Source organism: Uranotaenia lowii, chromosome 3, assembly GCF_029784155.1.
Source record: "Uranotaenia lowii strain MFRU-FL chromosome 3, ASM2978415v1, whole genome shotgun sequence".
NCBI lineage: Eukaryota > Metazoa > Arthropoda > Insecta > Diptera > Culicidae > Uranotaenia > Uranotaenia lowii.
This window is the reverse complement of record NC_073693.1, coordinates 312,419,219-312,431,493: the sequence shown is the minus strand read 5'-3', so window position 1 is coordinate 312,431,493 and position 12,275 is coordinate 312,419,219.

The following is a 12,275-nucleotide window of genomic DNA, read 5'->3' as shown; positions in this document are numbered from 1 at the left end:
TTTTTTTCTCCCTTCAGGTTTTATGAAAATTTTGGGGGAGGAGGGGTGGGGGGGTGACAAGAAACAAAATTGATATTTGCTTCAACTTTATTGGATAATGTATTCTACAGTTAATGTTTTGAGACATTCAAAAGAAAAGTAAAGGATTTGAACAATATTTTTTTCTACTGTTCAAACCGTTTGTTAATCTTTTAATCTATCATAATAAAAATACCATTCCTGTATTTCACCTCCAAGAACATTGAATTTGAAAAAAATGTCGATCAAACCTAAAACTCCGAATCAATCTTATTGTGGGAAAAAAACTACGAGTTCTGTCGATTAACTTAACATTTAAGTATAACTCAACAAGGACTATTTAGTTAAATTTTTTTAACTTGAAAATTTTATTATTACTTCAGAAGGTTTGATCAGAATGTTAAAGTTCGAAAACGATTTTTTAAAGATAGATACAGATAATGTTAGATATCAATAGCCTGCATTACTATTTTTTTAATTTATAAAGAAACCAGCTGACCCGGTAAACTTCGTTTTACCGTTAAAAAATCATCAGAAAATGTTTAACTTCATCTACACATCTCTAACTAATTCATGCTTTTGAATTAGTTTTCTTGAAAAACGTCTAAAAGTTGTTCGTGTTGTGTCCCATTTCAAGATGATTTTGTATGGGAGCCTCTCTTCCATAAAAAGAGAGATTCTCGAGGCTATTATACAAACCATCTCTGACCCGAGAAACCCTCGGATAACAAATTTTACGGCCTTCCGATCGTCTGTTTATACGTGAAGGTGTTACAAAGAAAACACCTATATTTTTATATACACAGCAAAACGATTTTCCTGTAAAATTACGCAAATGTCCTGTAACAAAAAGTAGCAGGACATTTACCGTAATTTCACAGGTCGAAAAACAAATTGCGTAACATTTAATTTTTTACTTTTTTACAGGACATTTGCTGTAATGATAAATGAATCTTCGTTAACTTTTAAGGAAAACAATTTAAAATTACAGGTTTTGTCAATTACAGGTTGATTTATTTTTAAGGTTGGAGTTTCAGTGACACGTAATAGTCATATTTTTTTCTGTGTTTAAGATAGGAATGGTTCCCCTTCAAATTTAGCTTTTTGAGAGTTCTGACTGTAATGAATACATGTATCTGCACTGAATTGTTATTCAATTGACGTTAAAAATCTAAAAAATTGTGATAGAGCCATGACGTTTTGAAAGGAAAAGTGAAGGGCGAGCAATAGAGACCAATTCAGGAAATTTTGTTAAATAAACTCTCGTGAAATTCATCATGAAACTGCTGTGTAGCAAAAAAATAATATCAACTCACATGTGCACAGAATCCCCTTCATTTCTCCAACAAAACACGAAAAAAACCGATAAAAAACTCGGACAATGAGATTCAAGATTTCAAATGCTCGAAAAAGACCGGATTTCCCTTCGCGCCCGGAGAAGTGCGTGTTCAGAGCTAGTTTTTCCTAGTTTAATTTTTTCTCTCGTTTTTTGGTTTTGCCAGCCCACCAGCTCAGTGTGTTCTTGATTTATGACCTTCGACCATTGACTTTGGGCGACTGTTGACTTTGTTGATCTTGAAACCCAAACACAGCAAAAATTGGCACTTTCGGTATGTGTCGGTCCTAGAAAATCTGGCTGGGACAACTTTTTTTTCGGGTGCTATTGCTGGTATGGAAAAGCTTACGTTTCTGGAACCAGAAACAAAAAATAATCTCTCGAAAAGCGCTGTTAAAACTGGATCAAACATGTTTGGAACCATAAAAAAAACTTGCCGATGCAAGAGGGGCCAGCAGAAGAGGAAAAAAGACTCCCAATTCCACCCCGAAAACGAAGGGACCGTTCATGGTCCGGAAACGCATAAATAAGCCGATAATGGATGGCGTTATGGATGGCGAAATGAATTCAGGTGGCGATTCATCATGATCCGAACGATAGAACCGAACAAGGTCAATTGGCCGTTCGATGAAATATATTGGCTTTTCGAGGGGATCATAAATTTTCCCAATATTGCCCCTCGGATTCGAGGTTGATGGGCAGCAGAGTTGCAAAGTTGGGATCCGTCAACGAAGTTGGGAGCGAACCGACGAGAGGAAAGCTTTTTTTATAGCAAGCAATATTTGCAAACGATATAAAAAGGAAAAAAAATGAAGCCTTCATTGCTCAAAAATCATTTATAATAGAACTCAAAATAAGTTTGAAACACAAAATTCAAACTGAAAACCTTGAAATCCGACAAAGCATTAAAAAATTCCAATCAATATTAACCTTTGTTTGTCGACAGCCAGGGAGTCTGGATCGGGAGCCAAAAAAAACCGGAAGCCGCTGAAACGACAAAGAGAGTTGCCAATAGTTTCAAGCGAAACCCTAACCTCTCTCTCCGAGATGCCGCAAATAAGCTGGGTGTATCGTCTATAACCGTGCATCGAGCCAAAAAAACGAGCCGGACTATCGACTTTCAAGAAGGAAGTGACTCCAAATTGCGATGATACACAAAATACGACGGCCAAAGCGCGATCCAGGAAGCTGTACACGACTATGCTGATGAAGTTTGACTGCGTGGTAATGGACGACGAAACCTACGTCAAAGCCGACGTAGCTTCGTCGGCTTTGACGTAGGTTTCCGGGACAGGAATTTCATATGGCAAAAGGAAGGGGAAAGGTAGCAGATATTTTCAAGCACATGAAACTGTCAAAGTTCGCGAAGAAATATCTGGTTTGACAAGCCATCTGTACCTGAGGCTTGAAAAGCAGCATTTTTATAGCTTCCGGGACTGTCAACCAAGAAATTTTCGTGAAAGAGTGTTTGAATAAAAGTCTGCCGCCTTTCCTGAAGATACTCGGTTGTTTCGTACTGTTTTTGGACGGATTTTTCATCTTGTCATTACGGTAAAAAAGGCCATGGAGTGGTACGCCGCCAACGACGTGCGGGTGGTTCCCAAGGACAAGAACCCTCCCAACACGCCAGAGCTCCGCCCAATTGAGAAATACTGGGCTATTGTCAAGCGGAACCTAAAGAAGACCAAAAAACTGCTAAGGATGAGCAGCAGTTCAAGGCAAACTGGCTTTCTGCGGCGAAGAAGGTGGACAAGGTGGCTGTATAAAATCTGATGGCAGGGGTTAAGCGTAAGTCCCGGCAATTTGGATTTGGAAAAACGGAAGCCTTGCTGAATATTTTTCCTGAATTTTATACTAATTAAACTAGAAAAAGAAATTTAATTAGATTTTTAAAATAAACGATTTCACCGATTTACACGCGTTTTCCCTAGACCAAATTTTTACCGCACCACCCTTTACCTTAATGGTTACAAAAAAGGACAATTCCCTGGTTTGGGTCATACAGACCCGGAATACTATTTAAGTCGTATCTTCAAATCAATTGAACCGATTTTCTTAAATTATAGGTACAATTTTGGAATCGTCTAGATGTTCACTATCTATTTATTATTTAGGAATATTGTAATATAGAAAATAATTATAATTTTGGTAGCGTCTGAAAATAGAGCCGAAAGTCAAAATGCTAAAAAAAAGATGGCGTTTTTGAACGAAGATCGTGACCAAAACATGAAATTTCACTATCTCTGATAAACTTTGATTGATTAAAATGTTCATTCAAAGTTATAAAAAATTTAAGTTTCCATTGCCAAACATCTTAAATGGAAATTAAAGAGAAACAAAAAAATCTTTTAATTTCTTCTTGAAAACAATTACTATTCATCTAAATAAGCTAAGATTCATGAAACTGGACGGATAAATAATTTATATTGTAAAAAAATCAAAATAAATGAAAATGTACTAAATCTTATTTTTTTATGATTTTTCTCACATTTTGAACCGCGAAAAACACACAAACAGAGATTTCCAAACTACGCTGTGGCTCTCAATATTTTATCTTAAGTTGTCCATGTCATTTATTCAGTCTGTAAAGCCTAAATCGGCTAAGACGGTGTATGTCTTTTTAAATTCTATGATTTATTACTCAAATTGGTCACCGTATCAGCCTCTTCAAAATAAATTATTCACTTTTGACTTAAAATGATTGTAATTGAACAGAAAAGCAGTATTTCCAATCAAAATTCCATAATTGTCATGAAATTAAAAATTGCCATAATCATAACTCAAAAAATTTCTAGAGATTTTTCTAATAACCAGCTGTGGTCTGTTGAACAAAGTTTTTTTTATTATTTAAACATGAGCTCTTGATCCTTCTGAAATCATATCAATCAATAGTTCTTCACTACCACTTCAGCAAAACGATTTATGTTTGTTGCAAAACATCCATTTTTTTTTAACTTTTATACTCTCAGGCCGGTTTCTGAAGACCGTCAAATTTATAGCCGAAGTGTTGAAAAAGCTGAGAATTGAAATCTGATGGCAGTCACTTGAACGAATCACACAAACTTGAAAAAAAATATAATGTTCACTTATAAGAACCAAATAAATTAGATATTTACCAATCTATCGCAACGCGCTTTCCAATGATCCAGTGAATGCAGAAAAATTGTTAGAATTTCTAAAAAAATTAAGTTTGTATAACGAACTGTAATTCTTAAGTAGATAGTTCAACTTTTACAGAGGCGAACCAGCCTGTGGCTGAAAACCTCTCAAATAAAGCAAAAAAAAAAGAAGAGTATGGTGGGGTAAAAGTACGACCTTAGTGTTATCCTAATTTTAGGAAACTTTGCAGTTGTTTTTCCGGAAAACCAAGTACAGCATTTGATTTCTTAGACTTTTATCTCTCTTCAAAAAAATTACGAAGATAATCGATTGACGCATTTGATAGCAGTAGTGAAAATGCCTAACTGCTATCGAAACGTACTCTTACCCCACCTCTGGGGCAAAAGTTCGAATGATGTGGGGTAAAAGTACGACCATTCAAAATTCCACAATTCTGCATGAAGTCAACAGTAACATTATTTTGTATTAATCTCTGCTTACAGCAGCAGCTTCTTTGTTCGCTTCTGATACAAATCCTATACATGGGCAAATAACCTGCGCGAATTTGGAGTTCTCCACTAACTGTCCATATTCAGCAGGTTTTCGAAATCCAGTTCTCATCGTATTGGAGCAATTTTTCGCGCGAGCAAGTCTTTTAGAAACAAAAATATGCGCTGATGTTTCCAGAACATTGAAAAACGAAGTTAAAATTTTTCGTTCAGATCTACTTCAGTAGACCCTTCGTACGTTTGCCCCATTTGCAGTTCGTACTTTTGCCCCTTCAAGGTTTCTTATGATTCACAGTTTATTGTGATGAATAGAGACATAGTAATTAAATTCTTTCTTCGGCACTTGATAGTGATTAAAAACAGCTAAAAAGACACATTAAAACTTTCACTGAAAGCCAGACTTTTGATTGCACTAACATGTTTGCCGTTATTTTAAATATTACATCATTCAAGCAAAAAAGGTACTTTATCTCATTTTTCGGAGTATTTTCAATTTCTACGAAAAAAAAATTATGGCTGGTTGTTGGCAGTCCAAATCACTATAAATCCACGTCAGAGTTTTGAATTTAACTGTTCTCCGTTTGTGATAATCCCAAAACGTTTTTTTACTCAACTCGAACTTTTCCCCACCTTTCTCTATAAATATTAAAAATCTAGGATTTTTCCAGAGAGTTATTGATAAATTTTTCGAAATGGTTGTCCTTATTCTAAACTTGAAATTTCTAGTCAATATTTTCGAAACATCAGAAACCAGAATTTAATGCTTTGGGCATAAGGCACAATGAATTAGAAATAGAATGCATAAAACAAAACACCATATTTAATAACAAATTTAATCCGAATTCAAAAATAAATTTTAAATCAGGTCAGAAATGATTCACTATTTGATTTTTTTTTTGGAAAATGATAAAAATTCATTATTAGCAATCATGTTTATTTACATTCCTTTTCTTTATTTACAACTGAAGGCTTGATTGTAAAAATACTTTGTAATATCATTTATGTTTCAATTCATTCACTAATCAAAATAAAAGGTTTAAAAGATCATATTCAATTAAATCACAATAATAACTTTGGATATTTAAAAAAAAAAAACAAAATATTCAATCTCTCTTCACGAACGAATTAAAGACTGAGAAATGTGCGGTTTCTTTATTATTTAAAGCGAAACTGCCAAAAACAAAAATAAGGAATTCCACGTTATTGAAAGGACAAATCAAGTACCATTGAATAATTATTGCGCATTGAAATTAAGATCAAAAATTCCTTCACCGAATCATTTTTCGAACTTTTAATAGAATAATTTAAAAATCATCATCGAAAAAAAAATTAAAAATCAAAACAAATAGAATAACACAACTGTTTTTAAATGTTCAAGTGAAAGTCTTGTTTTAAATTTCACGCTCTGAACATTTTTGCGCCTGCGAAAAAATATTCAAATTCAAAATTAAATTTATAAGCTTCATGGAAGATAACCTTTCGGAACACAAAAATTCAGAGTTGGAAAATAAAAGGAAACATTATAAAAATTATTTTTCAATTTATTTGACTTTAAAATTTAGCAAAAATAAAAACTTTAATAGACTTTACAATGAATTCTAGAAATTTATGAATAAAATAAAATTATAATATAATTCATCTTTCTGATTGAAGAATTTTAATATTATGGAAATTAAAATTTATTCCATAATGAACAAATTGATAGTAGAGATGAAAATGCTAGAAATCAAATTCATCAAACGGTTACGAACACTTTATAAATTAAAATATGATATAAAGATGAAATATATTTAAAAGTTTTAATTTAAAAAATTTGATAAGAAATTTTTACAATAAAAACGTCTGGTGGCTTTTTTTTACTTTGGCATCTATTTTGGCACCTGGATTTCGAATCTTTTGTCAGATTAAGGAAACGACCTCTCGGTTTTGTGATATGGATTGGGTGAAAAACTGAATCAGTTTTGAGTGAAATCAATCATTAATAACTAAGGAGCTTCAAATCTTCCTGAAAAAATAAATACTGATTCTGAATCTATTTATAACATTTTTTTCAATTTAGGAATAATTTTTTGTAAATTTCTACATAAAAAATGGAATGACAAGTATAGCTTAATTCAACAAAGTTATTGAAATTAACTTTTTTTAAATTGTATTTTATGAATACTTCTCGAAAAAATCGTAGGACATCTATTATTCTACATAGTTGGGAAAAATTACCAAATAGAAAACATCTTTATATTTTTTCGCAGAGATCAAAATTGCTTGCGGTGTTGGAGAAAGTTAATATATACCTTTATTTTAATTTTTTTTTTCTAATGTTTTAGTTTTGATAGAAAAACGTAAATTTTTTTTAAAGTTTAAGAGCACCAACGTTAATCTTCAAGTTTAAGGGCACAATCATTCATCAAAATATACTCTTGAATTCTTCGTTTCGCATAAAAATGTGAATTTTGTTTCCTTGTGTAATTTATCACCAGCCCTATGAATGCAGATTTGAGCATTTAGAAGAACAAGAAAAACAAAATAAATTCTAGGTTGAATTTTGTTTCCTGAATATTTCCTATCAGCTTAAAATATGTTAAGATAATAACGACTTTTTCATTTTCAATGTAATAAAAAATTTAAATGGGCTGACTTGTTTAGACACTTTTTAATAAAAACCAATTTTAAAGACGAGGTTGGGGTTTTGTTTGTCAAGATTCGAGTTTACTATAAAAGGTTATAAAATTGCAAATCGAATATAACAATCAAAATCTAGTTTCAATTCTTAAGTCGTATAGTGTCGCAGAAAGAATTGTCTTTGGCTTAGAGTGATATAGGACTAAATACCGACGGAGGCGAGCAAATCTTTTGACATGTTTGTTTACACTTATTTTGAAACACTTATTGGGATCGATTAATTTTACGTTTTTTATTGTCTGTCTGTTAGTCGAGTCTCGGAAAAATAATTTTCACAGTATTTTTTTTAAAAAGTTTAAAGCAAAATAAAGCACTCTTCACATGAAGGTTTTTGATCAATTTTGATTTTTTTCCCCCCGAAATCTAATATAGAGAAAAATGATGTAAAAGAATAATTAAATAATCATCAGTTTAAATATCTAAATTCGTTAGTTACCCAGTCAACCTTCAGGCGGCGTTTTCTAAATTATCATCAAACGCATGGAGCACAAATTTTAACATTTTTTATAGCTTAATGATCAAAAAGATGTTGTTTTTTATGGCAAATAGAAGCTCTAAAAGCAATACAATCAAAAAAATTGCCCATTTAAAAAAAATCATTATTTTTAAAGTTTCAGAAAAAGTAAAAAACTTGTAGTCTTAGTTTTAACAAAGATGCTGAAAAGTTGGTGAAAAAAATTAAAATTTCCAAAAACAAATCACAATGAAAGTTTCAAATCACTAATATTTTCTGTAAGTCATTGATTGATTTTTTTAAAATAATGTTTCAAGAAATTTGCTTCGAAATAATTTAAGCAGTTTTCAAATTTTTAATAAGTATTTCTTAAACAAAGATGAAAAAAATGCATTCTTAAATTAATATCAGATCAGGTTAAAAAATAACCATTAGAAATTGTTAGGAAAATGATAAAAACTGTTTTTCATTATGCATCATAATTTACATATTTTTTCTTTATTTTCAACGAAAGGGTTGACTAAAAAATTCCACTGTATTGTTTAAAATTTGAAAACAAAACTTTGCGATTTGCAATGTGAATTAGTGATTGGGAAAAAAAAATAAAAGGTTAATGTTTTAAACACAAAAATCAGAATTTAAACACCTAGACAAATTTATCAACAATTTTTCTTTACATTTCAAAGTTTGACTTTAAAATACAGATAATCTATTTGAAAATTGACAAAAACCGTACCATAAATTTTGCTAATTTGATTTAAAAATAAACAAAAAATGAAAAGGCCGATTTTTTAACATTCAAGAAGGTTTTTTTTAAATAAAGGGACCATTCAAATATAACGTAACGCTTTTAGGGGGGGGGGGGAGTGTGGTATAGCAGTTTGTTACGCTTTGTGAATTTTGCTTAGAATTTTTGAGACGAATGTGTAAGGTAGAGGGGGGGGGGGGAGAGGGGAGGTTAGAAATGCTCGAAAATTGCGTTACGTAATATTTGAACGGCCCCAAACACGTCTTACCATTACTAAACAAAAACTTATTTATACAACTTGAAAAATATATTAAGGGAACAATATTTGGTTCATATTATTATGATTCTTTTGGTAGAAGCGTCCTGAACTCGAACTTTTTGTCAAATTTTAACAATTACATACACTTTTGATTTTATGAAGTTTTAAAAGAAATCAATCATTGACAACTGATTGACTTTCAAACCTACATTTAAGAAGAAATCCGATTCTGATTTCGTATGTTATTCTTCATTCAATGAAGGAATAACATACTTATGATAATGATGCATCATCTAAAAAAGTTTAATTTTATAGTTTAAAAAAGTTTGAAATGATATCATTGCAAATATTTTTGACATAAGTGCAGAGAGTTTTAAATTCAACATGATTTCAAATTCGATAAGATTTATGCTTTTAAAAGTATCAAATATTTATTTTGGTTGAAAACTTATTTAAAAATTCGTTTAATCGGGAAGAGTAAACAAATTAAAAATTACTATATTTTTTTCGAATAACTCAAAATTTCTTGAGGTCTTGGTGAAAATTTAAAAAATGATTGAAAACTTTTGTTTTGAAATGTTATATTTTTGTTTTCAAATTTTGTTAAAAAGTGTAGATCTTCTTTAAATAATTTTATGTTATATTGAAAAGTTATTTCAACAACAAAATTTAAAAAAAAATCATATTTAATATGAGGGCACTCAAATTAGTCAAAATTACGTTTCAAATTCATTGTTACTCGGTTAAATGTAATTTTTTTTTGTTCTGTTTTATTTATCAAAACCTTTTCAAATGTAAAATAAAGCTTTTAGAAGAACAGGAAACACAAAATAAAATTGGAAGTTTGTTTTCTTGAAGTATATTTTTTATCAGCATAACATTTTCAATGATAGAAATGATATATATTAAATAAAAATTATTAGTAACAAGGTAGATGATATAAGATTTTAGATAATTTTCTTATTCTGTTAACAATCTTGTCGATGTATAAAAGTACTATTCGATAAAAAAAAATTCGAAGTTAAAATGGTTCGTTTCAAACTCTGTTCTTGATTATTTACACTTCCTAATAAAAACCCATCCTAAAGACAAGGTAGGGCTTTTGTAAGTCAAGTTTAGAGTTTCAATACAAAAGGTTAATTGATATAAAATTCAAAATTTACATTTAAAAATAAGTTTCAATTCTTGAACGTCATATACCTAGAGTCTTAAAATAAAAAGTCTCAAGCCTAGAGTGACTAAAGACTAAATTCCAAAGGAGGCGAGCCAAATTTTTTGACTTGCTTGTTAACACTGATTTTTGAACACCTTTAAAGATCAAGTAATTTTCCGAAACTTCAAGTCCGCATGATTCGGATTTCGATTGTCCTATGAACATGGAACTAAGAGGCATCATTAGCAGAATAAAATTGTCAATTTTTGAAGAATGCTGACGACCAGTTCTACTTGGCCACAAAAGTAACAACATACTTTTCAACGCTCTCCTCAGAAGACCTTGCACTACTGACCCAAGATTTTATACTTTTTGTTTTTTTTTTAGGTTATTCCTATTGTTGGAGCATATGGAGCTTGTCAAAATTACGAAATACTAAAATTTCCGAACGAATGTTTCACGACAATTTGGTGTAAGCAAAGGAAATGCTCCGGATGTTGAAAAGTACAACTTTTTGACTCTGATTTCAATGTCGAACAGTATTATTTTTCGTATTTCATTGAAATCGTGATGAATAACACTTCTTAAATCAGGACAAAATATTCATTCAAGAGCTCCTGCTTATTGTCTGCATAAATATGTTTATGTTAAGCAAAATTTTTATGAGAAATGCTCATAAAAAATGCTTGGAAGTAAACTGATTGGTGCAACTCAATCTATACATAACACTTAACGAAGGTTTCGAAGCTTTATGTAAAAACGACAGCAAAAAATCGAACCAACATTTTGAGAATCAAAATCACGAAGTGCAAGATTTAAATTGATTCATAATTTCAAAATAGTTCCACGTACAGAATCCTGAGATTCTTCAGTGCAGAAGCGTCAAAACGAAAGAAGATTTAAAATTCTTGTCCTAAATATATGACACATAGCAATTCGAGTTATTGAAAAACTATTGAACTCTACAAGTGATTCACAATTAGCAGCACAAGTCAAAACATTTAATTATTAACATTTAGATTTAAAAAATGAATAAATTCTTTCAAAGAATACCTACTAATCATTAACATTTAATTGAATTGTTTGGCTTCCTGATTCCGGTTTACATTAGCACAGCTTTGGATCTGCTTGTATACTAATAAACCTAATCACATTCTAATTAGGGTTTTGCATCGGAATGATACCGAATGCACCGCCCGACCGTTACTTCCGGTGGTTCCGCCCCCACAGGTGCTTTCCCTAAATTAACCGGCACCCTTCACAGGATGACGGCCACTATTTAAGCAGTAACACGACCCCCATGTTTATCGTATAGGTTAAAACCTTGTCGCACCAGACCGCGGGCATGAGTTATTAGACTGCCATTACGGCGGAAATGGCTCACTGGGAAAGGTTTGAACTGGACCATCATAGCTAAGGGGTGAAATGTGTTCTAAAACTCGTCATCGGAGCGTCTTTAGCACGGGTTTGACGGCAGAGGGTGAACGGCAGTTCGGCTAGCGCGCGTGTTTGTTTAAAAATGGAAAAGCTTCTGACCAAAGGAACATAATCGGTAAGGGCGGCCTCTAATGGACTGAATGAGTTATGGTGACCATATTTTTTGAACGCACTCGGGCCTGACGGACGGATGGGAACATGGGCGTTCCTAGGATAAGAGCTTAAATGTTATAATCAAATCATTTCAACAGAAATTTTGTAAATGGTTGATTTTCTCAATATGAAAGAAGAAAAGAGTCTCAAAAAATCACCATTTAACAATTCTGGTTAACAAACACTTTCCCATGCTAAATTTGGTTACTTTTACTTAATTTGTTCTGGAATTCTGCAACACTTTTATGGGAGATCCCCTCCTCGCATTTTTTATAATATATATCTTTGCACTGCCCTCAGATTTACAATTTTGTTCAATTGTTCTATCAGTTCCAGAGTTATTAAAAATATGTTGGAACCCCCTCTTCCTACCAATCCGCTCGAAAAGGGAAGGTTCTTAAATATCCAAATACCCTCTTATGTCAAATTC